Raw genomic sequence first — 23969 nt, forward strand, 5'->3', positions numbered from 1 at the left:
ATAATATTTTTGTCTCATTTGTTTAACTGGGTTCTCTTTATCTACTTTTAGGACTTGTGTGAAAATCTGATGATGTTTTAGGTCATATTTATGCAGAAATATAGAAAATTCTAAAGCTTTCAAGCACCACTGTACATTTAATGTGTTTAACAGGTCCCAAGATCTCAAGCCCTGACACGCCGTATATCCCTTGATACATGTGAAGTAAAATGTAAAGAAAATGTGACCTTGGGTGCTGTGTGAGACAGCTGCCTCTCCAGTAGCTCTGTAGTTTTTAAGCTCTTTAAACCCCTTTTTTTCCACATTTTTACTTTTCTGCTCTTCTTACGAAGACAGTGTGTTTTTCTTCATATCCCATGGATATTTTTAACTTTAACACGCAACCAGGAGCCAGTTTTCTCACTTATTCGATAGAGGAGCTGCTGGCCCTGAAAACAATGGGACAAGCTGAGATACGACATCCCCTCCTGGCAGAGCTGAGGAAGAAACCCAGGGGCTGCAAAGCTGGGGCCAAGCTAAAGGCTAGCGGACAACCGGTGACGCTACAAACCATCCATTCCCTCCATTATCATAGGGAATGTGAACTCGCTGCCGAATAAGGTCGACGAGCTATCCGCACTGAACAAGCAGCAGATTTACCGGGAGAGCAGCTTATTTATTTTAACCGAGACATGGCTAACACACCTTGTACTGGACGCTAACATGGACCTGCAGGGATTCACTGCTGTGAGAGTCGACAGACACATTAAAGCATGCAGGAAAGGCAAAGGTGGGGGACTCATCATTTACGTGAACAACCGCTGGTGTAACCCGGGACATTTCTCCGTAAAGACAGTCTTATGTTGCCCGGACTTGGAGCTGCTAGCATCACCATCTGTGTTTACATCCCTCCGAGGGCAGACGCAGCATGTGAGGGGATTCACTCTGTCACAGCAAGGCTGCAGACACAGCACCCTGAGGCATTTATCATCATTTCTGGGGACTTTAACCATGCTATTTTGGACTCTACTTTGGCTTCTTTTTACCAGGCTGTGGACTGTATCTTTAATTTCCCTGAGGGAACCCTCACAAAGGGATCAATAAAGTTCTATCAAATCTAAGTAAGTGTATTATCCCCCAGCACTTTCGTGTGCGTCAATAAATAACATTATCCATGTACCACACAAACACAGGAACACCTAATTTAGAGTATAGTCTCTTATTTCTTACCCTGGCAACAGTCAACTTGTGAATTGCCGATTTTCTTGGTCTTTTTCTTGGCTCTGCTTTGGTCCTCGGCTTTTTCCGGGTGCCTTGCACAAAGCGTTCCCATTTCTCTCTCATTGTCTGGTCTTTTGGAAAACAACGAGTACTAATCCCATCATGATTGGTGTTGCTACACCCTCCTACAATACATCTGTTAACCATTTCAATAATTACGCGATAACGTTGAAGAAATTTGCAGAAAACCACCAGGTCGTTTTCTCATAAACAAACCAGCGCTGACGTAGGATTCAGAGGGAGGCGTTCTGCACGCGACGTCATGAAAATCAATGTTTGCCGGGAAATCCAAATGGCAAGTTTTTTCAGAGGCGGACCAATTCGCCTCAAATGGCTTGATTTCAACTGAATTTTTTTTTTGTATTGTGCAAGGTAAAAGAAAATTGCACAAAATGCAAAATGTGACAGATATTTGACAAAAGATTAATATAAAATAGAATTACATTGATCTTGCTCCTGAATTTACCCAAGATGTGCACTTTAAAAATGGCTACTGCTGTGACGTCACGCACTCAGGGCTGGCTCGCTCAGCTCGAATGTCAACTTTGCAGTCAATTTTAACTCAATTTTTTTTTTTAAATGCCCATTTATGCAGCATACAAGAGTCAAGGATGGAGACGCTATCCTCTCAGAAATGTATTTAAAATAAAGGCTCTGCATATAAAACCAGAGCAAAAACAGGATGCAGAGCTGTGCGAGTTGGGCTTTTAGCCCTGAGTTAAAGTAAGAGGTTTCATTGCTGCCAGAGCTAATTGTTAGACACAGTTCTCTCTCTCCAGGGATCAGAGGCTTCGAGCTCAACACCATACGATTCTTCCAACAACAAGACCTCCCGGTTCGGGAAACCATGCCTAAAACAGTCCCCTATGATTTCATCCATTTTCATTTTCAGTGTGTAAAGCTTTCTGCTTAACACACTGCAGAGGGGGTGATTCTGCCTGATTAGCTTAATAATAATAATTTTAAAAAATAAATAAAAACCCAGAGAAAAAAAAGTGTGAGAAATCAAGTCAGAATTTTGAGAAATAAGTTGGAACTCGGAGAAATAAAAAGTTGGAATTGCGAGGAAGTCGCAATTTAGAGAAAGAGGGGGGAAAAAAACAACCCGTGATGGAAATAAACTTGAAGTGAAGATTTAAATACTTTCAATATACAACTAAACAGGCTAGCCAAACTACAACTCTCTCCTTGGATAAAAGGTGCACTATCTAGGGTGCACACGGCATTATTTCATACTGAACGTAGTTCCTAAAACAGTAAAGTGGAGATATATTTGGGATCTGACCACACACCTTCAGTTTAACTTACCTCAGGGTTTTAAATCCTCAGAGCCAGACACAATAACGTATTTTCATAACTCGACGGGCTAAAGCGATTCAGACGAGCAGCGGTTTTTTCTTCTCCAGTGTTTTCTGGCGATTGGAGAAGCAACTACTGGACTGGCGGTTGGCAAACAACTTTTGGAAGCATTACCGCCACCTACCGAAATGGAGTGTGAGTCTGGATATCTAAATAATACTTTTTAAAAAAAAAAAACCTAAATTCTTCTAATCAGACCAGATACATCCAAGAAGTGAAACAAAAACCTAAAGCAAACTTCGCCTGAATTTTTCTGAAGAATTGTATTTATTCTTAAAGGCACACTTTCTGCCTCTAGCTCTTGGATAAGTTGCTGCCTCTCCTGGTCAAACTCCCTACAGTATTCTAGAACATGCTCATGGTCTCAGCAGCATCACATACACTACACTTTCCATCAGCATGCTTTTTTAAAAGAAATAAAGTACTGTCCAAACCAGTCATACATGTCAACCCCCTCAGGTCCCCACCTGTATCATCTTCTGTAAACATCCACATTTAAAGAAAAAAATCCATAAGATCTCTAAACTGGATTGCAACGTGACATTTTAATAATTCAATGAAATAAAAGACATGCTCATACAAACTAGTGAGTAGCACAGCTGCTTTGCTCTAATCCTGGTCAGCACCGAATTTCTTTTCCCAATCATAACTTTACAGTTGTCAGAGGCAAACCCAACACAGTTGTCCCACGGAATATCAAGTTTCCTACAATATGTACAATGTGACATTGTAAATGTGTGTAACAGATCACATGATTTTTATTTTTTTTCCAATAATTTTAATAATATAATGATAATAATAAACGAGATTGTAGAGGTTTAATATTGCAACAGACATGTTCTTTTATAGCATAAATATTAATAAGCTGGTATAATTAATGAAGTGACAACTAAAATAATTTCATACTTTCATTAAACCTGAAAAAATGCTTATTTCAAGTGTGAAAATATAAAATACCTCAAAACCTCATCCAGGACAGTGAAGATCGCCTCGCTGGTGCCAATGTTACACACTGGCATGTCCAGGATCCTAGATTTCGCTCCAGTGTCTGTGAAAATCTTCACCAAGATCGCTAGTCTCTTATCTATTTTCTTATCATTCGATTCGTCAATCATGATAGAGAATGGTGATGTCCCACAGTGGTCAATGACAGGCTGTGTTGCTTCAGTAGCCAGGCTCTTCTTGATGATTTGTGTGGTCTTTGTACGTTTGCTTTTTGCGATTGTACTGTCCGTACAAATGTCAGGCAGAAGCTCTGTCAGATGATCAGCCATGGGCAAACTGTGTTGTGCTATGAAGTTACACAACATGACTTCGGCCTTCACAACAGTTGTTGGCATATCAGTTTTTGAGCGCGCAAATACTGTCATCAGTGGCTAGCCTTTGGCTTGCATTCCACTGATGTAGTTTCGATTTGAAATGTTCTTTCACATCATACACTCCCGATGCTGCAACTTTGATGTCACGCACACACAGTGTGCAGTGTGCGTATTCTTCGTTTTTGGAGGCTGCCGGTTGGATTATGCCATTAAAAGGTCCTTCCATTCAGGGAGAAACCTACCGCTGTATTGTGTTTTGAATTTCTTTGCCGGAGTGCCCATTCAGAATCTTTTCAGTCGCTATTGAAAGTCGCTCAGGTGGAAATATGCTTTTCAAACAAAATGTTACTTCACGGTTGGCGGGATTCTCGGTGTGCGCATGATCAAAAGTGGAATGAAGTCTCGCTACCACAAGATAATGCGCGATTTCATAAGACTCTTTACTGGCTGTCTGTGCTTTCTGTGGTGTACAGTACGTTTGTAAATGTTATGCGCTCTTTTATCATCGTGGAAATTGATTATAGCTCTAAATAAATATTGAAGTTTTTTTAAAGAATCCATATAACTTTATTTGTATGCCCGTATACTACGTTTATTGAATCAAATCCGTATAAAATACGGACATTCCGTATAGGTTGACATGTATGACCAGTGTGCCCAAACCTCATCCTCGAGATAATATCTTCCTCGTGAGTGGATCTAGCAGTTGGTCTTGCATCACCCGCAAACCTTTGAATACTAGTATAATATTTCCTACCAGTGTTAGCATTATTCCAGTCACTTTGCCATTTTTCCTTGGACTTTGACTTGACTATCGTTTTAATTTCAGATTTACTATAATGAATATCCATAGTGATCTCAGGAGATTCACATGCCTTCTTAGCATTCTTATCAGCTAGTTCATTGCCTCGTACTCCTAAATGAGCTGGGACCCATAAAAAACTGACATTTGTATCAAAGTTATCGTCTGCACAATTTCTAAAACAATGTCCTGTCTGGACTGAGACATAGCACTCTGGATGCTCATCAATGCAGATGCAGAGTCTGACGCAATTAGCACCTCATTCCTTGGCCTGTAGCTCTCAACCCAGGACAGGGCAATAAGAATAGCTACTAGCTCAGCTGTGTAAACTGATAATATGAAATTGTCTGTTTATAATAAAATATAGGTAACAAAACTGCAAGATCATTACTCAATCTTTTTTACAGATCTTGAGGCTAGGTATTACAAATGCAACACCAACTTTACCTTCTATTGACTTTGATGCACCTGTAAATACCACATGTTTATCTTCATACACATCTCTAATATGATACTCAACTATATCTCTGTTGATTTCCTCATTCATTTTCAATTCTAACAGGTCTAGGTCAACTAGAGGCTCTCTCAATAGCCACAATGGAACAGCTGGATAAGACACTGATGGACACATATTAAGCAACTGGAGGCCCATTTCACTTGCTTTCTGAGATATAATTCACCCAAAGCTTCTAACTTGAGACTTATCTCTCTCTTGGTAGTGAATTAAAGAAGATTAACTTTTATATGATCTTCCTTTTGCCCTCTAAGGTTAGCCCAATAAACCAGGGTTAGCTGATCCCTTCTGATATGAAGAGGCCCACCATGGGCCATATTAGGGGCCCCCTGCGGGCTGCCCGCACAGGGCCCGTGAGGCTTTGCTCATTGGCAAAGTACTGGCCCCTCAGTATGGGCCCCATACGGGCAGCCCACACCTAGCCCTAAATAAGCCCACACAGGTCCTGAATGGGCTGCCCTCACTCTGCCCTAAGCATAGCCCTCTCCTGGCCCGCAGAAAACACACATTGATATTTTTATATATATTAATATTTATGATATTTCATTCTACAATGTGTGCACACAAAAACTTAAAAAATGTATAGATTATTTAAAGAATTCTATAATTGACTTGATAAATACTTTGTCCTTCCTAGACCCATACAATATCAATATCAAAATGTGTGTGTGTTTGAATAGTAATTTCTATAGTGTTTATTATTTATTGTGTTTCTGACAATACATAATAATGTTTAAAAAATGTGAAATAGTCAAAATTTCAGAGTCCAAGTTTTAATAAATAATTTCACATAAATAAATAAATGAATAAATAAATAAATAAATTTGAACAAATACATACAGTTCATCAAACGCTTTTGCACACCTCTGTAAATTGACAGGTGCGTATATAGGTTAACATCCCAGTGAGGTTGTCATTCAAAAGTAAAGAATATCTTCCACCACTAACAACACACACACACGCGCGCGCGCGCGCGCACACACACACACACACACACATTAAACGTCCTGTGCTGCAACTCGAATGTACCGCTGCCTACGGCCACCCGCCCTATCTCGGGCATTCCGGAACCACACCTTCACCTCGTCCTCAATCTGTGCTGCTGGTGGGGAGTCCATTGAGCCTCTCCTAACAGCATCTGTATAGATGGGCAAAATGTTTTCAAGATAAGAGGAATGTTTGGTTATTTGCAAAATCAGCACTTTTGATATATTTGATTTGAAGTTCATTTCAAAGGTCCAGCGTGTAATTTTAGCAGTTTGTTTAGTTTAAAACTGGAAGAGTGAGTGCAATATGGACCAGGGTGCTAGATAAACAGAGAACAAGCACAGTAGGAATTACTTAAAATGCACATTGTACAGGACAGATTCTAAAAAGTTGGGACAATTGGAATTTTTGTGAATAAAACAAAACACTTTTTAAACATTCAATCTACACATAAGATGGAGGAAAAAATATTGTTTCGTGGGAAATATGTATTCATTTATTTGATACATGCAACAGATTTTTAAAAATGTGACGGCAAATTATTTTGTTGTTATTCACAAAATAAAATTTCACTTTGGAATCCAATTTGTAGATGAAGAGAATCCAGTGTCTTAAGTGCCAGTCAAAGAGTGATGATCAGCCAATTTTATCGTAGGAGATTAAAAAAAACTTACCTACAACTACCCTCTTTAATTTTAGGTCCCGGAATGCCCTTTTGTCATTGCACCCATTCCAATTGATGGTCATGGCCAATGAATGGCCGAAAACGGTGGCCAGGACCCTCCTGGTTGTGGCCTGCCTGGACAGTGGCACCACCAATTGTCCCCAGATAAGCAGTCTAAAGGAAAGAAAAGTAAAGATTAGCTCATCTGCTCCCACAATAATGGACATTATAAGCCATTTTCATAGATTTAATGTGGACATAAAAAAACAAGCTGATACAACACAAACTACTGAATCAAAAGTCCCACTTGTGCACATTTTTCAAAAGCATCATAACACATGCCATCAGTTAAGGTAACTCCATATATCATCACTTATAACTTCTTGATCATAGAGAGGAATTCGCCTCAGACCTTTACTATAATACCTTTTCAAAGAACTTAAAGGGGCTGCAACTTAGAAACCAATATACATACCAATTCTTTTTGGTAGGGGCTGTCCTCCAGTTTTTCCTCCAGTCCATTGAGGTCCACCTGGCGACTTGTCCAGGGTGTACCCCGCCTTTCGCCCGTAGTCAGCTGGGATAGGCTCCAGCTTGCCTGCGACCCTGTAGAAGGATAAAGCGGCTAGAGATAATGAGATGAGATGAGATTGAGGTCCTGGAAGTTCTGGAGAGGTAGCTCCAAGTTGTCTGGCAGCTTTGCGTGTTTGTTGCTGCCTGATCTGGCCAACATTGTCACCGTCCGCTCCAATGCAGACAGCCTATCCTTAATCTCCTCCAGCGTAGAGACCAAATATCTCTCAAGGCCTGAAAGGAAAAAGACACTGAACTGAGTGGCTTTTGTGCTTGAGAGAAGCTTACAGTCAGGATAGTGCTATCATGCTAACATGTTTTCTAAAGATTTTTCAAAAGGTATCATGATTTATGTCTTTTGCTTTGTATCCAAATGCGAATAGACGAATGAACACCAATTTTCAATGAGCTATGATAAATAATACAGAATGTAAGGGGAAAAATATAAAATGTGTACAAACGGATGAATATGCAATAAAAAAGACCCTCCAGTTTTCTCCAAACTCCTAACTGATCTTGAATCCATCAAACCATTTCTATTTTTAGAACTGTCTACATCCAAAATAACTTCAGTCACTGCTTCACTGTCCATCAGAGCTCAATTCTCAATCCAAGTTAAGTCTGATATAGACAGCTATAGGGACATTTAAGTGGCTTGATGGATGCAATAGCAGTAAAAGTTTTGGACTCAATACCAGTTGAACACTTAAGGTATATCTGCATAACCTACCTGAGGATAATGATGGCTGCCTTGCAGGTGGGTAAATAGGGAGGGGTGGACTAAGTTGGTCGTCCACTTGTTCAGATGGATTTCCTGCAAAGATGAGAAAAAAACTGTTACACATGTGTGTCAAACAAAATTGTTTTTGACGTGGTTGCAGTCAGTCACACTAAACAAGATGATACATATCTTTTGTGTGTGTGTGTGTGTGTGTGTGTGTGTATTGGGGCGTGGGGTATGGGAAAAAGTTGTAAATAATGCCTACTTGAGGATGATGATGGCTGCCTCAAAGGGGGGTGAATTGGGAGGGGTTGAGGTGGGCTCAACAGCTGGGTGTCCATGTGATGGGCTTGGCCTGAGTGTGAACTTGCTGCAAAGATGAGAAAAAAAAGTTTCTGTTACACTGTGCCTCAGAGAATTGTCTTTTGATGCGACTACAGTCATTCACACAGATATTAAAGAAGACATTTCTTTGTGTGTGCATGAGGGAGATTTATAGGCCTAGAGTTTATGGGGAAAATGTGTAAATGTGCATAACCTACATGAGGACAATGATGGCTGCCTCACTGGTGAAGGTGGTGGGGGTGGGCTCATAAGAGTCAGGTTCATCGCTGCTGGTGGAACTGGTGGCAATGGTCTACTTGGTCCAGGCTCAGGCAGGGTGATGTAACGTTTCGTTGGTCTGCACAAAGAAACAGGATAACTTTAGTTGTTTGTTTTCTCATTCATAATTTACCTACCCAGCTCCTTGTTGTGAATAACATGGCATAGGCGTCGTGCTCCAACTCCCCAGCCGTTGTAAATCAAGCGTAAACCCACGGCCTCTCGTGGCTTATTGCTTAAATTAATGAGGGGAATGTTTGCTCTCCAAATCTTAAATTGGTTGGTTGCTTTTTCACGGTGCTCCTCTGAACAAAGCCTAACCAAATCTAATTCATAACTTTTCAATAAAGAAAGTGTGTTCAGACTTTAATGGTCCTGACAGAATTATTATCATCTACTTCAATAATTGGCACAATTTAACCCAATGTCTTCTACAGTGGCACAACTCAAACTTACTGTCTTGAACGCTGGCATCTCTCCAACTCCTCAGGCTCACTGGCGACAGCTAAATGTGTTTCTGCCATTTTGGCCTTTTTTCTTGCCTTTTCATAGTCATCTGTAAAGGCAAAAGTTTGTCAGACCCAAATTTATATACCATATCAATTCATCAGGCATCACTGCTTCTGACATTCCTGTTGTAACCCTGTGGAAAAATGGATAAACTGTTTTTTAAGTGAGAATAAACTTTTCACCAACCATTAAGGGGAAAAAGAAATTACAAACTGTTCAGATTAATGTTTGCATTCAGCATTATTTTCAATTCTTGAAAAAAGGAGAGTCCTACCTGCAGTGCCCAAAACTGTGATGGTGTGGGTGGTCCACGCTGGTCCAGGGACTGCATGTGTTAATAGAGCCATTTTAAATGTATTTGGATCTGCATAAGGTGGCCAGAAGGTCATCGAATTGTCACCATTAGTCCAGCTGTTGCTTACAATCCCAACAGAGTTGTCAAGGAACTCCACAACAAAATACATGATTGGCCTGAAAGTAAAAAAAAAATAATAATAAAAAAAAGATTTAAAAAAATTGTCAGGTGGGGGTGGGGGGGTGGCTAATTACTGTGGAGGAGAGGAATGGCTGCCCACTCTGATGTCATTGGTATCAAAACATACTTTTGGGTGACATCTGACAAGCGATACATTTGATCTGTATTTTCTAGATTACTGGCTTTATAAAAGCCAATGTCCTTTGAGTCCATGGGGCTGAAGAACAGTGACTCTAGTTTCAAAAACCTCCTAAAAATGATGTACGTTTTTTGTGTTCTCTCATCGCAGAGTATGTTCTGTACAAGTCCCAGATTGCCTTGAGCCATGACACAGTTGTCACCAACAGTTGTGGCAACACTGAAAAGTTCAAAAACCGCCTTTCTGTATTGGGTGCAGTGAGGCAAGGTGGCAATTGTTGGTCCACATGTATGTTTGATTTTCAGTATTGTCTTTGAGTTTTTGAGTTTTCTGGGTTTCATAAAGGCTCTTTCCAATGTGATGTGCCGGTGTAGTTGTTGTAAGACAAATTGGGGTTTCCTGCAAACTTTTTTTAATTTCCTCATGTAGTTTTCAAATGGAAAGGCTGATACTCCATCCAATGCTCCATATCTCCTCACATCATCAGCTAGATGGCATAAATTATGCACATTGTACACCAATTCATTTGCTCCGTATAATTGTTCAAATTCATTCAAAAAATGAGACATTAGAGCGTCAGCAAAGTCACAATAGTATTTGCAGAGAGCAGGGGAGAGCATGAGGTACATGGCAATGGAGAGATTTAGGAAATTGGTGTATTGGGAAGATGGAAGGATGCCTTGCAAAACAATTGGGCCTGTATAAAGAAGGAACTGGCGGTATTCAGTTGCTTTCCATCTGTCAATTTCTGACAAACTTCTTGGCTTTCTTTGAAATTCAATTGGGATGTGTTGTCTTAGCTGTACCAGTCTTGCAGAGATCGCCATCACTGCCTGAGAACCCAGCCTACACGACAAATCTCCTTTCATCCAAAAACGCATCAGTTTTCGAGTGACGCCTAGACAAACAAGATGCATGTAATCCAGGATGAACATTGTTATCATGCCTAGATTAATTCGAGTAAGGGGGGAGTCGCCCTTGTGGTGGTCCTCATCCACTTTTCTCAAAAACTGGTCATCTGTGCGAGGCACAGCTGTCTTCTCAGGGAAAGTCATATGGTTGTGGACATAGACTCCCTCTTGAGTGCAACGATCACATCCAAAATACCCATTGTGCCCTTTGATGTTTTTTAGAAATGACCTCGCGGGAGCGTCACAGACGAAACAGTCAATTCTTAAAAAGAAGGTCTTTCCAGCCATGTGAAACCCCTTCTCAAGCTGTGCTACCTCCTCCACAAAATCATGCAAATATTCCTCTAAATCTAGAGGCTTTGTCTTGCCACAAAACATTCCAATGACAAAGGGATCCTTATCAAATGGCACTTTGCCCAAGATTGGCCACAACTGCAAAGCTGAGCTCTTATATAATGGCAAACCATCCACATTAACTTGTAAATTAATCATCTCACTAACATTGTGGAGAGCATCTGTTGCGATTGTCTGGAGGTATTTGAGAATGCCAATGTGTAAATACTCCCCTCCTTTTATGTTCTTTACATTGGCTGCTATTTTAGCTGTTTTTAGCAGGGTTCGAGCTTGCTTTGGCAGGCTTGGATGGAACTCCTGTAGCACACTAAGAAGATCAGAAAAGGTGTTCTGTGGCACATTGTTCCTCAGAGCCCAGTCACAAAGAACATTTGTCAATTTTGAACATTCATCTTCACTATCTTCATCAGTTTCACAAACATCCTCTGAGTCACTGTCTTCATAGTCACCATCTGAGGTCATGCCATCAACTCTCTTATCGTTACAGTCATCAAATGAACTTGTGCAGTCCATGAAAACATCGTCTTCCTCCTCAGCACTGTCATTCGGGGCCTGACTGATGTCACGGTCAACAGCATCCAAAATATCTCCTCCATTGTCAGAATGTGACTCAAAAGACTGAAGGATTCTTAATGTGCGTCTGCGTTTAGTCCAATAACTCCTGGATGCCATGTTCCTGTAAGCAGATCAAATTTGGGCTATAGGACTATCATCATAGGCAGCACCATTCCAATCCCATTCCTTCAGACATACACTGTAATATGACAACATTTATGTTTAATGCACTTTTCATAATTTCAATTGAGATTCACATCGTGTTTAAAACAGCCTATTTCTGTCTGTGTGCTAGCTTGGCCTACTAGTATACAATATACTTATATATAGGTTATACACTGGGGTGAACATTGGTAAAGTGGGACCACTGGTAAAGTGGGAGAGCTGAGGTTTTTTCATGAATATCTCCTTTGTGGTTCGGCCTTAGCAATTTAAAACCATTGTTGAATAATCCCTGGAATGTAAGGGGTTAAATATTCGGTCAACATGCATATCTGTTTTGTATGGAGAATGCTGGTGACCGAAAATGTTTTTTCACTGTTGGTGGCACTTTTTGCACTGCTTGCTTGAGTGCGCAAGTTCCACTTCTTGCTACTGGGGATCAGGGAAATGTGTGATTGGTTAGATCAGGTATGACGCATCATCATCTGGCGCGAGGTTGAAGTGTACAGTCAGTGCTTAGTGCGTCGTGCATCTCATTCTTGGGCAGGATTATGTTGGCGACAGTCAGACACGAGCCTATGCTCAGGCAGCGCACAAAGCAGCTTCTGAACCATTGAAACGGTAAGTTCTGTTGATTATCCTTCAATTAGCCTACATGTAACCTCAGCACTGTTAATATATTACTGTGGTAAATTTTAATTGGGGATTTTTCGTCAAAATTCAGGTGGACCATCAACCAGAGGCGAACTAAGCATAACGGCATCCTATTCAGCCAAACGGTAAAGTATGCTTATTATTTAGTTGTGTAAGCAATAACACGTAGACGGAATTTGGAAACAATCCACTAATGTAATATTGTTGTATTGTGTAATTTCTACGATGGTCGGTGGTTTAATGTCGAATCAACACCACGTGGCTGAGTAACTAGCCAGCAGAGTTATCACATGGCAACAAGCCAGTAGCCAGCTACAGGCCTAGCCTCGGGCTGTCGCTAATGCCTTATCAATTGTAATGTGTTATACAGGTTGATGGATGATGGACAATGACAGGTTTCAGATCGGTAAGTTCATTTTCTTAAGCTTAAGTAGAATATTTAAGACGTCGATAACAACGTAGCATGGACCGACATGTCCCCGGGGTGGCTCCGATAGCCATTTACCCCTTTGATAACCGTTGGCTTCATCTGTGTTCTGTTGTGTAGGGCTACCACTTATTTAGGGTTTTAAATTCAAATGGTTTTTCATTTTAAGGGAGCCAGGCAGGGTGACTACTTAACAAGCAGATTTGTTGAACTCACAGCCGTCAATATTCTCAGTAGGTTACTACGGCTTGGATCGAATGTAACTACGGGTGAAAGGTGGGGTGCGCGCGTGCCCTCTTTGCTGGACATTAGCTAGTCAGGCTAGCATACAGTAACAGAGTTGGCTAACCGCCAACGAATGCGTTGATACAATGGTGGCTATCGCTGTGGACATCTTAAATGTTTATAGAGACAATATCGGATCGCTGTGAATAAATATAGTTGGCAATTATTGAAATCCAAGCTGAACACAATAGTTTTATCCTCCGTCTAAACGTAGGTTTTCAAAACCTTCACTTTGACAACAACGTCAACTCATTCTTTATAATGAGATAAAAAAATAGTTTAATTTTTTACTCACCTCAGAGACGAATCGATGGAAAGCTACACCTAACTATTCGCCTTATATTACACTAAAACTACGATTACTACTATTATTACAACAACTGAATCACTAGAACTACTATTATTTACAACTGTACAACTATCTAAAACTAAACACTGTGACAAAACTACACTATGAAATACAAAAAAACTAACCTATTTACTAAATCTAAGAACTAAATGATTACTAGTGATTAAAACTAATTCTAAATATATACAGTGAAATTATGAAATGTATCAAAACCGCTAACTAACGCACTAACAAATCGACCGTCTCCGTCTCGACTCTGGATACCCAACAGTTAAACTATCACCTGGTTACGAGTCTTAAACTGTACAGGTGAGCACGAGCCCTTTTTCTGTTATTTTACGTCATGACGGGGCAGTGAAAGTGCTTTCAGACGTCCTTTACCGTGTTAAAATGTCTGGTGGACAGAGCATGTACAACGTATGTTTGGTACCATTGTAGAGCTTACATAGGGCATTCAATGGTATATTAAATTATGTGAAAATAGTTGATCTACAAGTGCATTTAAACGCACCACGGAAAGAGAGGGAGAGAAAGAGAGGGGAGAGATGGGAGGCACAGGGGCAGAAAGGAGGAGCAAACAAGGGGGAGAGAGAGACACATGTGGTGTGCTGTGTATGTGGCCTTATGTTACTTACCTGACAGAGCTATTCATATGATCTAGGTTATATTCATGTTGTCCATTCTATATGTTAATGTTGGCGTTTAAGATCAAAGTCAGAGATGCAAAATATGTGTACATAGCATTACATTAACATTACATTACATGGCATTTGGCAGATGCTTTTTAAACCCAAAGCGACTTACAATCAAGGACATAAGCAATGGCATACAATGCAGTAAGGATACAGAGCTCATCTACAAGTGCATTTTAACGAACCACGGGAAGGGAGGGAGAGAAAGAGAGGGGGGGGATGAGGGAGTGAGGGAGAGAGAAATTTACAATTCAGTGAATTTATATCACTTATAATTAGTTGTCTGTTTTCTATCATGAACATGTTCCATCGGTTGCTCCAGTTATGTATGGGAAAGATCTATAAGGCACCCAAAGCAGAATTATTGCTAAATTTTGATGTGAAAATCACAGTTAATGTAAACAGTCATTACCCATAAATAGGTTATCAATTTATGGAATGGAATGGTTACATTATGTGGAAGCATTCAACGTTCATAAGGTCTCTTCTCCTCTCAACCCCTGGGGGTCCTGGGTGTGTTAGGCTGCATAGATGTATTTAAATAATTAAATAATTGTCTTGAGTTTTAAAGTTCATGGAGTACAAAATTAATTTTATATAATATGTATTTTATCCTTCTGCATTTAGAATGTTGCCTGGACTACTGATGACCATTCCATGGCCTTCTGGCCATCTTATGCAGATCCCAATCAAAATGGCATTACTGATGCATGAAGTCCTTGGACCATCGTGGACCACCCACACCATTGTAATTTTGGGCACTGCAGGTAGGACTTTACTTCTTTTTTTCAAGAATTGAAAATAATGCTGAATGCAAAGGGGGCCTGCACGGGCTTGCTTGCTGGGTACAGCTTGATGAGACTACAGATGTTGCAGATTTGGCCAATTTATTGGTTTGTGAGATATGAATATGACGGTGTGGCGCAGGAGGACTTTGTTCTGTAAATCACTGGAGATCAGAACTACATCATTTCTCTTCACTGTTATTCCTGTGACTGAACAAGTTCATCCAGGACCATGGCTTGGACTGGGAAAAGTGTGTGGGTGTATGTACTGACAGAGCGAGGGCCATGACGGGTCGCAACAGCAGGGTAGCAGCTCGCATCCGAGAGGTGGCATCTGAGATGCACTGGACTTGCTGCAGCATCCATCGTGAGGCACTGGCAGTGAAGAGGATGCCTGAAGACCTGAAGTCCGTGCTGGACTGTGCTGTAAAAACTGTGAACTTCATCAAGGCCAGACCGATGAATGCTCGCTTATTTCATGTGCTCTGCGAGGAGATGGGCAGTGAGCATGTCCAACTCTTGCTTCATACTGAAGTAAGGTGGCTTTCAAGAGGAAAGGTGCTCTCAAGGCTTTTCGAATTGCACAGAGAGGTCCAGATGTTCTTGCAGGACACAAATTTCCCCCGTCAGACATTTTTGAGGATACTGTGTGGCTCAGTCAATTGGCATACTTGTCTGACATTTTTTCACATTTAAATGACCTGAATTTGGGACTACAGGGACTCTCCATCAATGTTTTTGATGTGCAGGACAAAATCAATGCACTGCTGAAAAAGTTTGAGTTATTTGAAATCAAAATCAAGACAGGTGATGTTTCAGCTTTCCCTGCTTTGGAGAGTTTTTTTTGTCTGACAATGACCTGATGCTTGATGATGGCGTCAGGGAGAACATTGCTGCACACCTCACATCACTCAGACAACAGTTCTGCAATTATTTCCCAGTGATGCCTAAATATGAAGCTAGCAGCTGGATGAGAAACCCTTTCAACATTGACACCTCTCACATGGCCTCAATGGACTTAACTGTTGTTGAGCAGGAGAGGTTAATGGAGCTGTCTTGTGATGAAACACTGAAGGCATCTTTCAGAAAGCACACCCTGTTGGACTTTTGGATAAAGCAGTACAGTGAATACCCTGTGCTTTCTGGCAAGGCTGTGCAATTTCTCCTTCCTTTTGTGACCACCTACCTGTGTGAGAAAGGCTTCTCTTCACTTGTCATAAAAACAAAGTACAGAAGCAGGGTGGATGCTGAGCCAAACCTGAGACTGAAGCTGACCTCCATTGACCCAGACGTTGCAGGACTGTGTTCACAGAGGCATGCACACCCATCACATTAAGCTCAATAAGTTGTCAATCAATAGTCAGTCAATAGTCTGTGTATATTTAACATTACAAGCTGTTATTCTTAATGCTTTTCCTCACTTTTGTTTTATTCTTAACCTTATTGTTCTACCTCTGTTTGTGGGTGTGTGTTTCTGTTTCAGAAAGCAGTCACTGGAGTTAAGAAATGGCAAGAACTGCAGCTATGCATAGCCTGTTTTGATTTTTTTTCAAGTACATCAAGTACAGTACTTTTTTTTTTACTTAACATTTAAGTACAGTACAGTTATTTAACTTTTAAGTACATTTTCATTTAATCTTTAAGAACTGTCTTTTAATATTTATTTTAGTACAATGTTTATTTCACTTTTATGTGCAATTAATTTTATTTGATTCATTATTTAAAGGGATAGTTTGGGATTTTTGACATGAATCTATATGGTATCCCCGTCAGCAGTGTCGTGCATCCACACTGACTTACCCCCGACAGTGTTCTGTGAGCCTAGATATTGTCCAGTGTTGGTCAGTGCACAAGTAGTTCCGGCAGGTTTCCTGAGGTCTGCAAAGCAACACGTTTTTCTTCTCAAAACAGCTCGTGTTCGAATCAGTGACTTATTAGCATAACAAAACCCTTGTAGTCCAAAAAGTCACACCTTGTAATTGCTTGGGGCTACTTTCTCTCAATAGCGATCAGTGCGCGCTGTCACTGTTAACAGTTGTGTGCGAGCTAGCCAACAACTTTCATTAGTTGTTCGACAGTGTTTAGCAGTGAGCTCAGACCAGACGCAAACAAGCTAGTTAGAGAGCTAGAAGGAGAAGTTCATCAGCTTCTACAGAAATATTCTTTATTTGAAAAAAGAAAGAAAGAAATGGTGCGCACTTGCGATTATCCTGGCTGTACCAACAAAGATGAGAGTGGGTCTCCTCACACATTCCATCGATTCCCTGTGACGGACGTAGCACTGAGGCAACTTTGGCTACTTTCTCTGGGCTTCCATGTGGACACCAACCTAACCAAGATGAGAAAACTTCATGTTTGCAGTGTGCACTTCAGCGAGGACGACTACCTTTCTCCAGGACAGAGAATGAGAAGGGTTTTGAAGAGCTCTGCTGTCCCTGCACCCCAGGTAAACAAAATTGTACCAAATATTTTCTATAGCATGCGTGCATAGCCTTCTGGTGATGCACCGTGGGCTACGCAAGTGCAACATACAGTAGATTCATCTATCGGTGTCATATCACCAGTGAAGTTTATAATACATAATATGTACACTGTTTATTACAATCGTCAGAAGCTATGTGGACTGTGGATGGTTTCTAGGTTTCTATGAGAAGTCCATGACTCTAGTCACGGCGTTGGCTAGCATAATGAAGACAAACTAAGCTAGCAGCTACCCTTCTCAGATTCTAGACCGAGGGATGACGGCAGCACCCAGCATATGTTTTATTTTGCGTCTTCCCGAAATAATATAATCCTTTGGAAGATTACTCATAGTGCTCCGGTTATCGGTGGGTCAGTTTCTCTTGACTCTGCTGCCGTCCTCGGCTGTAAGGAGATATCCTCCATAGGCTAGAATATGTAAGCTGTATACAAGTTTCTAAGTTATGATGGTCAGTGACCGTGTAATTTTGAAATCAGTCAAAAAATGAAATGAAAAGTCGAAGCTTACGCTTCATGAAATATTCTGACTTTAGCCTAGGTATTGCCTGCTAACAGAATGTTTCTTAGTGGACTAGTTGTAAACATATCTGTCAGTCATTAGTGATTATTATTATTGTGGAAACTAAATAATTGCTGATGTTACTGTTATTATGTGTTTATAACATGAATGACATTCTTGTAATCCACAATGCACAAATTGATATTGTTTTTTTTGAAAGGTTTGCACTCTGCAATGGCTGAATCAGCACAGTCTGCAGAAGTCGTCGAAGTCCCAGAAGAAGAGGAGCAATACAGTCTAAGGGAGCAAGCATTCGCTGGACTCCCTCAGTCAACCCCTGTAAAGTCCAGATTTGGCCATGATCAATTGAAGATGGTTCTCACCAGTCCAGCAGAAACAAATGCAAGAACAAAGCCATCTACCTCTGGCACATACCTAGCTTTACCTCCCACCTGGAGAACATCACAGGTAAGCATTTTTTAAAAATATACCGGTACATGTCTGATTAAAAAGCTAACATATTCACATAGTCAAAGTATTGTGTGACCATGAGGCTCAATGCACACCATACATGAGATCCACAAAAATGCAGTCAGTCACCCAATGTAGGCCCATACTGCACTTTGTACTTTGACATCACTGTATTCTTTTTTGTTATTCATAGACAGCAGACACGAGCTCAGCGGTTGCATCTGAGCCACTTGATGCAAGCATGGCTTCCACAGATGGACCTTGTGACAACGACGACAGCACATTTCTGCCATTGAGTAGTGAATGTACATCCACAAGAACATCTTTCTCAGTCTTGGACAGTGGAGGAGCAGAAAGGAGAGGTGACTGGTCGGAGAGGAAGTGGATAATCAACAAGTCAGCCCTGATGGAACTGTTTGTAACTTGTCACACATGTGGTGTATTCATTATTGAAAAGACAATCACCACCCGTGGATCCAAGATCAAAATAGAATGGACATGTCTCAATAACCATACAGGAGTGTGGCAGTCCTGTCCTGATGTCCGTGGAATACCCGAGAACAACCTGGTGTCCTCAGCAGCCATTATATTAACTGGAACAACACAGAATGAAATTGCAGAATGGGCTGATGTTCTAAATTTACAGCTGCCAAAAAAGACGTCTTACTATTCACTGCAATCAACCTACATGATACCTGTTATTCACAAAGCCTACACAGACATGCAGGACAAAATTTTTGCTGAACTGAAGGACGCAGCAGGTGCTGGTGGACACACTGATATCTGTGGTGATGCAAGGTTGATATTACCATTATGGATCATACAGTATATGTGCTCAAATGTCCTCTTACATTACATTACAATTCAAATGAAATCATGTTGTCGACACCCCACAAGTAACTTCCTGTTTGTCATCTACAGATCTGACTCCCCCGGTTACAGTGCCAAGTATACATGCTACAGTTTTATGGATGATGCAACAAAGAAAGTGGTAATGTCAGATCTAATTCAGGTAAAATATAAATAGTATTGCCAAGTAAGTTGAGTCCCATTTTATTTACATATTCTTTATGTAGGTCTCCCTGTATGTCTTTTCTGTCTTTCCTGTTACTGTAAACAATGTAGGTTTCGGAGGCTACCAGTTCACCGGCAATGGAGCCTGTTGGTTTCCGGAGGGGTCTAGATCGTCTGCTGGACTCTGGTGTCAGTGTTGATGTTACAACTGACCGGGCTCCATCGATACGGAAGATCATGAGGGAATCCTATCCTGAGCTCAGACATCAATTTGACCCATGGCATGTTGCAAAAGGTGGGATTATTTACGCATTAGGTCTTATAGACAGATGTGTCAAAAGTAAATGTAAAAGTAAAAAAAAGGAACACAGTTTCCTTCCAGCGCAGTTAACTTATCTGAGTAAAAAGTAGACCAGTGTACTTGTCCTACAGTCAGCTGATTCTGCACTGGTTGCATTGAATTGGTATTGGGCCCTTGTTAGGTTTTTAGTGTTTTTCAGTAAGAACAGTCTGTAAGTACAGCTAAGTAATATCATGTGCTACTATTGTAATTACACCATAAAAGTTATTTTACTTTTGACACCTCTGCTTATATAGAACTGAAATACATGAAGATGTTGCAGAAGAGTGTATTGTAATGGTGTGACACTTTGCAAAATTATTCATCAGGGCTTGCTTTTTCATTTTCATCTTTTATGCATTATTTAGGTGTGAAGAAGAAGGTAACTGCATTGGCGAGGAAGAAAGAAAACCAGGACCTGCAGCCATGGATCAAGTCTGTGGGCAATCACTTCTGGTGGTCATGCAGCACTTGTGGAGGCGATGAGAAGGTGATAGACATGTAAACTTTTGGCTATGCATAACACATCGAAAGCACACTCTTATATCTTGTCACTCTTAGGAGTACCCAGCAAACATTTTAGATGTATTCAGAATCAGTGTTGATTTCTAACTGGACATGCTGGTATCACAGAAGCATAATTGACTTGGAGTTGCATTGTGTTGATTTCGTGAACGCTTCATTTTTTGGAAGAGTGAATATTCAGAATGTGTTTCTATGGTTGCTCTTATTTCTTGAAACTGGGTTGGTTTTTCATTTTCATTACACAAACGCATGTCCAAATGTGTATACTTTGTGGTATACATTTTCTTTGACACATTTGCTAAGCAATGTCTACTTCTCCTCAAATAGGAGCTGAGACACCGGTGGACGTCTATCCTGCATCATGTATGTGGGATTCATCGCTGGGAAGAAGATGGGCAGGAGTACACATGTCGCCACGAAAATATCAGCCAGGAGCAACAACGACGAAAGAAATGGCTTACGAAGGGATGTGCTGCCTGGAACGCTTTGAGAACTGTTGTACTAGACAAGAACCTCTTGAGGGACCTTAGTCAAATGACTTTGTTCAAACATACAGGTCAGTTTGGATAGACTTATGGGCAGAAGGTTGATCACTTGTTTGCCTACATTTTTCCCTACACAACTCTAAGGGAATCATTAGTAATTTAGTGCTACATCTTTACTGGGACAAAGCAGCAGTTTTGTGAATCTAACTAAGTACTTTTTCCTGCAAATGATAGAAAATATTGATCATAATAAAAGTGATAATATGAGGCTCTTCTGTAGATGAATAAAGCTGAAAATGTGTTGTGTTTTGTTTTTTTTTTGTTTCTTTTAGGGGACCTCGAAGTGTTACATAGCTCAATGCTGAAGTACGCAGAGAAGAGGTGCCACTTCACATATGTTTCCATGCAGGCAAGGCTCCAACTCAGCATCATTGACCACAACGTTGGACGTCAGCATGACTGTACTCAATCTGGTAAGTGTGCAAACAGATGCGCGCGCGCGCACACACACACAGCTCCTAAAAGTGATAAAAACATCATTTTGAAATAAATATATATATATATATATATATATATATATATATATATATATAGTTTTTCTTCTGAAATGTTACATTTTCAGATAAATGAATTTCATCTTTGTTTGCCTTTATATTTTAGAGTTAGCTATTTGTAATCTCATCATTGCTCTGTCACAGCCTCACAGGCCACACAAATCACCATATTCAGTTTCATATGTAATGGTCATACACCATCCTATCTTGTGTTCCCTCCTCATTCCCAGGACAAGAGAGATACAATGCCATTCACTCAAGGCAGTCAAATCGGTGGGTTGCAAGAAAGCTGTATGAGCCAACAACACAGGAGTTCCGGAAAGACTTGGTGGAGCAGGTCATCCAATGACGGCTTGACACGAATGTGAAGCTCGGAGACCCAGCTTTCCACATCCATCCTCCAGTCACCATACCAGCCAACATTGCCCCAAAGCCAAACAAGGCTGACTTGGTTTCAGAACATACATCACGTTTTTCCCAAGAAACCTGCTGCTGAGAAACATGATTGAGACTGGATATATAGTGTCATAGAAGTTTTTTTGACTAATTATATGGATTGTTTTGTAAGACACTTTCAAAAAGTAGAAATTTGAAAAAAAAAAGTGAAAAAGTAGAAATTTACAGTAAAGGTTTTGTACTTTTAAAATCTAAAACAATTGCATGGCATCATTTGACTCTTTGAACCCTACATATTGTCAATTTGGTGATGGATATGTTTTTCTTATTAGCGCCACCACACAAGAGGGAAGAGCTCTCCTGTTGCCTGGACCAAGCTTCTCTCCTTTCAGGGCCCATTCCATTATAATGCGATAGGCGACCAGCCTGTACTGTCTGAAATAGAAACACAAAATAAGTTTGTGTACATTTGATATATCAAGTATCTCTATTTGAAAGTACCTTGAGTAAACTGCATAGTTGTGATTATATTGGTATATAAATACATTTTGATTCATTGACAGCACAACAGTTTGTCAGGACATTCTATATTTATGCACCAGCATTTCAGGCTATTGTAGAATTTGAATGCTAATGGATTTTATTCATCTCTGTTTATTCAGAGAAAATGTCACTTGTAAGTACACTTTGGGCCATAGGGACGTAACCCTCAGGCCTCCCTTGAAATAATATGCATTAGGTAGGCCTAAGCGCTTTAGGATTGAAGGACATTCATGAGTAGAGTGGTACAGAGACAAGGTGATGCTCAGGATAAAAGCTTTGCTTCAAACATGAAATTGCAACATAAATGACTTGGGGATACACAATAATAATAGATATGCATCACCAATAAAATGTTATGGTATGTATATGATTATCATTAGATTCATTCAATGATTTGTGTTTTGACTGTAGGTTGCAGTAACCTACTGCAGGGCTCAGACTAATAAAATATTACGCCATACAATATAATTGAGCACTTGTACAGTAGGGTAATAACACTCACTCTGCAGACAACTGGCCATCGGGTCCAGCTGGTCTGGGGAGCTTCTTCCAGTTGATTTTCGGGATGTGGAAAAATGTCTCCAGGACACCCGCAGTCAGGAGCGCAGGTAAATCCTTATTGTTGGTGATGCAGACAGATGCTGACGCGTCGGCCTCCTCGTCAATTGAAATGTCTTGCATCCGTGGCATAACGAGGTCCCATTCTTGGCAACAGTAGCATTCAACCTCGGTCTGCATTACTTCGCACTTGAAACAAGTACACCACCAATTGTCCGTCACTCAAGGTCTCGCGGCTGCGGCTTCACCTTCCACCTCTCTGCTCACCATCTCTCTCTCTCTCTCTCTCTCTCTCTCTCTCTCTCTCTCTCTCTGTGCCAGTTCTACTTCCATCTGTTGAATTTCAGCATCCGTATATTCGGGTTCATAAAGATACCCCCTTGGCTGTGTGCTGAAATCAATGTCTTCGTCGTCGCTGCTGTAGTCAGACATGATGCAGTCAACTTCCCAAGCACTAAACTAAGTGAATGAAACAGATAGCCTAGCTACCTGTCAACTAGCGACTGTTGCACGCACTGATCGCTATTGAGAGAAAGTAGCCCCAAGCAATTACAAGGTGTGACTTTTTGGACTACAAGGGTTTTGTTATGCTAATAAATCACTCATTCGAACACGAGCTGTTTTGAGAAGAAAAACGTGTTACTTTGCAGACCCCAGGAAACCTGCCGGAACTACTTGTGCACTGACCAACACTGGACAATATCTAGGCTCACAGAACACTGTCGGGGGTAAGTCAGTGTGGATGCACGACACTGCTGACGGGGATACCATATAGATTCATGTCAAAAATCCCGAACTATCCCTTTAAGTACAGTGTTTTATTTTTTATCTGAACTCAGTGTTATTATTGAATCATTTCAATAATAGATAACAATTTATGGGAACATAGCAAACTTGAACATTATAGTGTTATAGTTAAGTTCTCATCTCATCATCTCTAGGCACTTTATCCTGTTCTACAGGGTCGCAGGCAAGCCGGAGCCTATCCCAGCTGACTATGGGC

General features: G+C 40.7%; 2 protein-coding genes, 1 long non-coding RNA gene and 1 pseudogene across 3 annotated transcripts in view; 2 read left to right on the forward strand and 2 right to left on the reverse strand.

The window, feature by feature from the left end:
- LOC132867718 (histone-lysine N-methyltransferase PRDM7-like) overlaps positions 1–2657 on the reverse strand; it is a 92905-nt gene extending 90248 nt beyond the window's left edge. Inside the window, exon 1 of the mRNA XM_060900726.1 lies at positions 2569–2657. The gene's annotated coding sequence lies outside the window, so the exon portion shown is untranslated. The remainder of the gene's footprint in view (positions 1–2568) is intronic.
- The window catches only part of LOC132867674 (zinc finger protein 585A-like), a 1308017-nt gene that overhangs the window by 902564 nt on the left and 381484 nt on the right, over positions 1–23969 (forward strand). The gene's annotated exons all lie outside the window — the stretch shown is intronic.
- The window catches only part of LOC132868064 (zinc finger protein 850-like), a 184170-nt pseudogene that overhangs the window by 110134 nt on the left and 50067 nt on the right, over positions 1–23969 (reverse strand).
- On the forward strand, positions 12638–15077 carry LOC132867797 (uncharacterized). The gene is made up of 3 exons (XR_009650763.1): positions 12638–12687; positions 12933–12968; positions 14943–15077. It is a non-coding gene; the product is annotated as an uncharacterized LOC132867797 (long non-coding RNA).

The sequence above is a fragment of the Neoarius graeffei genome, chromosome 19 (assembly GCF_027579695.1).
Source record: "Neoarius graeffei isolate fNeoGra1 chromosome 19, fNeoGra1.pri, whole genome shotgun sequence".
Taxonomy (NCBI): domain Eukaryota; kingdom Metazoa; phylum Chordata; class Actinopteri; order Siluriformes; family Ariidae; genus Neoarius; species Neoarius graeffei.